Source organism: Apodemus sylvaticus, chromosome 3 (genome assembly GCF_947179515.1).
Source record: "Apodemus sylvaticus chromosome 3, mApoSyl1.1, whole genome shotgun sequence".
In the NCBI taxonomy this organism is placed as follows: Eukaryota; Metazoa; Chordata; class Mammalia; order Rodentia; family Muridae; genus Apodemus; species Apodemus sylvaticus.
The window spans coordinates 25529657-25535064 of NC_067474.1; positions in this window are offsets into that span (position 1 = coordinate 25529657).

Sequence of the window (5408 nt, forward strand, 5' to 3'; positions counted from 1 at the left end):
GAATTTTGATGCACTAGATACCACTGAGAGTGACACTTTTCTCTCCCAGCTGCATTCCCTCATCTGTAAAGTCAGAAGAACTAGATGCCTTGTGGGATTGGATGAGACCCGTGCTACCACCCGGGAGAGCTGTGACCCCTCCCACTTTGTTGTGTACAGGCCCCTCCTCTCACTCATGCTCATCACACACCCAGGCACTGCTTGCTGCTGGGAACACAATGATGACTAATAAGATACTGTGCCTGTCCTTGGAAACTTCATGAGCAGTAAATCTGACTGTCCCCAGTGAACAAAGACGGCATCGTTGGAAAGAGGGGGAAAAAACCAAACCCTCATTTGACTATATTTATAGAACAAAGGGTAGGTCAAAGCATCTGGCCTCCAAGAAGCTTATGCTATGGTCCATAATGGTGGCGAGTGGGCAGGATGGTGACTGAAGACAAGAACCTGGAGTGTGTTGTGGAAGACAGTAACTGCTGTGTGAAATGTGAGGGAGAGGAGAGGAAGACAGAGACATACAGATACCCAGAGACAGAGACATACAGATACCCAGAGACAGAGATAGACACAGACATGATTGATATATGAGAGTGATCTTGGTACAAAGGAGACTTACAGAGAAGGTGACCGTGTAGATGTTGGGACAATGAAGTTCCACTTGGAAGACTTCTTGGAGCCACCAAAGCTGGGATAGCTCTGGAAGGGTTCTCCCCCAAGATGTCACAGGAACTGCGTCTCAAATGATACCAATCCAAGTTCTAGCATCTAAAACTGCCATAGCACTGATTTCTGTTGTCTAAGCCACTAATCTCAGCAGTGCTAGAAAACTAAGCACCATGGGTCGTTTAGAACAAGGGGGTCTTAGTTGGCTGAGCCCCACTCCACTCGTCTGGAAGATGTGGGTAATGCCTCTCAACTCCCAAGAACGGCATGAGGCTTGAATGTCTTGTTTACTTATTAACTCGTCTTTCAAGAGGTGGGTGCTAAGTTTCAAACCTAGGACAAGGGGTTGAGGTGCAAGTTTAACATATCTAAGTAGACATGGCCTCCAGGTTCTCCCAGCATCCCTCAGTCCCTACTTGTTACAAAGCATGGCTGGCATACCCCTCCCTCTATCCTGAACTCTCCAGCCCAGGGGCTGGGCTGCCCGTTCCCCGAGGAGGCTCTTCCCTGTATAATGCAGACATTTCCGTTACCTGACCCTTTTGTACTTTTGGCCTCCTGGCTACTGTACCTGCCCCCCTTCCCCTTCTTCTCTCCCCACATGGCCTGGCTCAGTCTGGTTATGCCCACTGTAGACTTCCCCAGATACCCCTGTTTCTGACTCTGGTCATGCTCCCCCTTTTATCTACAGTAAACTTTCTCCTCTTCCATACCTAGGAGTGGTCATGTCCTTTATTTATTTATTTTCCTTCCTTTTTTCTTTCCTTCTTCCTTCCTTCCTTTCTTCCTTCCTTCCTTCTTTCCTTCCTTCCTTCCTTCCTTCCTTCCTTCCTTCCTTCTTTCTTCTTCCTTCCTTCCTTCCTTCCTTCCTTCTTTCTTTCTTTCTTTCTTTCTTTCTTTCTTTCTTTCTTTCTTTCTTTCTTTCTTTCTTTCTTTCTTTCTTTCTTTCTTTCTTTCATTTTCTTCTTCTTTCTTTCCTTCTCTCTTTCTTTCTTTCATTCATTCTTTCTTTTTCTTCTTTCTTCTTCTTCTTCTTCTTCTTCTTCTTCTTCTTCTTCTTCTTCTTCTTCTTCTTCTTCTTCTTCTTCTTCTCTCTCTCTCTCTCTCTCTCTCTCTCTCTCTCTCTCTCCAGTGGGGAAGGACTTAACTGGATGGATAAGCTAGGGAGAAACTGCAAGGTATGTTGAGTTTCAGACTGGGAAGTGTTGACTTGGTTCAGGAAGCAATTCAAATGACTAATATTCCCAAACAGGGTGTGTCCCTGATGCTACTTCAGAACGTCTCAGGGATCGAGGAAACTGGCTAGAACCGGAAGGAGAGCTCCACCTCAGGTGAGCAGCAGCTTTGGACTGGAGTGCTGAGTGAGGTAATTTCTGCAGAGTCCTTCAAGTGCTGATGAGGCTCTCTTCGGATGTGTATGCATGTTAGAGAGGACACTTTGAGTTCATATGCATAGCAGCATAGAGTATTTACATGTGGATTACTAGCAGAGTAGTAAGGCCTGGTCCCCACAAATGCCAGATGTCAGAACGGAAAGGCTTAGGGTGAGACACAGAAGCTGCGTGGAGTGGACCAGACGCATATCAGGCAAGGCCCTGCTTATATGACTTCACTGGAGTAAGGCTGTGGGCTACAGGTATAACTAGAGGACAGCTCCAGAGATCAGGCACCCCTCAACTTTCAGTGATTGGCTGGTGGAATCCACAAGGAAGTGAAGATGTCTGTACAGGTCATCTGGTGGGTGCTATGGGAAATGAAATGTACCAAAAGCAAAGACAAAGTTTAAGTACTGTGTGTTGTCGTGTTGGAGAACAGAATACAGAACAGCTTCATGTATCAATGAGACAACCAGACGCTTACTTCACATTTCAGTTTTTATGTTCCCAAACAGAGAGGCTATCAGTAGCTTAATATTTCAGAACACACCAAGGACACTAAGTGTCCAAGAAGAACATCCCCATTCTGAAACTTCACCCAGGCCACTGACAATTAGGTTTACCGAGGCAGCGATCACGTAAGTATGTAAGCAAATGCCAAGGTGTTCCTGCATCTCCTCCTCCATCATGTGTTTAACCTCTGGGTTTACCATTAGGCTATAAGAAAAATCACAGCGCGGGAGAGAAACTGAGGGGTGGTCCTGTGAGCATCACCCAGAGGCCCCAGGTGAAGCTTTCCTATGATGTTTTGGTATCCTTCTGGGGGACATGAGCATCCAAATTTACATGTGAAGATCAGAACATGGGGACGGAGTAGGGTAAGGAGGCTTTCAACTTAAGCCATCAGCTTTAATTTGGCTTAAAAAATACCACAATCAGATATATTTGAAAGTAGTCATTTCTTTCTCTGTAAATACTAGACCGGCCAAAGCAATGAGGTAGGAGTGGAAATCTTATTAAAAAAAATCCAAAGGCAAGTGCCTTCTGTGATTCATCTATTTGATTACAAGATGGAGCGGGTGGCCTGCCACTATGTGTTTCAATATTTGGAAACAGCTTGTGAGAATCTTGGATTTGAGGAGGAAGGACTGGGAAAATGGAGTCCTCGGCTGTGTTGGAAAAATAAGAATAAGTGAAACCAGGGCCTCCAGATGTCTTTTGGGTAAGAACTGCAAACATCCAAGAATAGAGAGCCAGGAGGCAGGCGGCCGGCCCCAGCCCCACTGCCCTTGCATGGGGTGCTCTGAACGGCATATGCTAGCTGTCATGTGTGAATTATCTGAGCCCCTGCCAACAGACTTTGTTGATGAGGATGGGAGTGGCTAATGTTTATTTTGGGCTCTGTCACATGGCAGCACATGGAGATCTCTTGACTCCAAAAGATGAGTCACACTTAGAGGTTGAGAGGACCTTGGCTGTGGGTCCGCTGTTCCTTTTTATACAGAGAACTAGCCTGAGTTCGACGCCGAGTGGTACACTCGATAACTCCAGATAACTCAGTGGTCGTGCTGGCTTGGAAACCTGAGCTATAGGTCTCAGATCATTGCTGAGTTGATAAGAACCCCATGTCACCTGGGTGTCCACAGGGCAGGCAGATTCACTCTTTGGTCACATTCTTACACATATGACAGTCTCTAGACCAGCCTTCTTAGCACATGCCTGACAAGTCTCTTGTCCCAGGCTTCTGGCTTCTGCCGGGTGAAAAGATTGTGTCAGAGAAGTTGAAAAGGGGCTTATGTTTTATATCCAGAGAACACTGTCTCAGAGTAGGAAGTCTTAGATACTGGCCCTGGTTTTGCTAACTATTTTTTATTAGATATTTCATTTATTTATATTTCAAATGTTATGCCTTTCCTAGTTTCCCCTCCTAAAACACTCTATCTCATTTCCCCTCTCCCTGCTCACCCACCTACCCACTCCCGGGGTTTCCTAGTCTTGGCATTCCCCTATACTAAGGCATCAAACCTTTACAGGACCAAGGTCCTCTCCTCCCTTTGATGTCCAACAAGGCCATCCTTGCTACATATGCAGCTGGAGCCATGGGTCCCTCCATGTGTCCTCTTTGGTTGGTGGTTTAGTCCCTGGGAGCTCTGGGGGTACTGGGTGGTTCATATTGTTGCTCTTCCTATGGGGCTACAAGTTCCTGGGGTTCCATCCCATATACAGTCACCAAACCCAGACACTATTGTGGATGCCAATAAGCCCTTGCTGACAGGAGCCTGGTATAGCTGTGTCCCGAGAGGCTCTGCCAGTCCCTGACAAATACAGAGGAGGATGCTCTCAGCCAACCACTGGACTGAGCACAAGATCCCCAGTGGGGGAGCTAGAGAAAGGACCAAAGGTTTTGCTAACTATTAATGGACTCTTAAATCCTCCCAGCACAAAAGAACAATGCAGACTCCAGAGGGTTTTTAAGATGACAGACAGGGATCAGGGATAGAGTGGGTAATGATCCCTACAGGATCATTAATGTGCTGTGCACTTGGGCTGGCCCCTAGCTGGCCTGCACTTCAGTTACTTTGATGATGTTTGAGGGAGAGTCCCAGGCATCTCAGTCGCATGGGGAGGTCCTCGGGTTTGTGGTTCTCTCGATGGTTATCTTCAGCTTGCATAGCACTGTCCCGAGTAGAGAACAACACTTTTCTGGTTTTTTGTTTTGTTTTATTTTTTGTTTTTTGCTTACATCGCACTGGCCTTGTTCACTGATCCTCAGAATACTTAAAGCCAGTCAGAAACATTAGCTGTTGGGACAGCGCCAGTGCCATCTCTCCTGGCAGCTGAGGGAGGGAACTCTTAATTTGATTTCCTTTGTTATGCCTTTGAGAGCCTCTGTACAGACTGCCAATTAGCACTCTATTTTTGGTGATGCAGACAAAGGTCTTTGACTGATTAAAAACCCCAGTTTGAGGGTGAACTGGTTTGTTCCCCTGTTTTTGAGGAGAACAGGACTCCACCCCATAGACAAATGGGTCCTGGGGCTTCGAAGGTGTTTCTGGTCAGAACTGTGAGTAAGGCAAGATGTTTGCCACAAAAGGCAGAGGCAGACCCACTGATGTGGTTAGGTGAAGAAGCCAAACAGGGGAAGAAGTGAAAATGCAGCTGTGTCCTGGCTGTAAGTAATATCTTTGACTTTTCTTGTTTTGTTTTCATGTGTGCGTGTGTGCATGTGTGTGCACATGTGTGGTGTATGCATGCGTGTGTGCATGTGTGTGTACGTGTGTGTGCATGTGGTGTGTGTGTGTGCGTGTGTGGTGTGTGTGTGTGCATGTGTGGTGTGTGTGCGCGTGTGGTGTGTGGTGTGTGTGCACA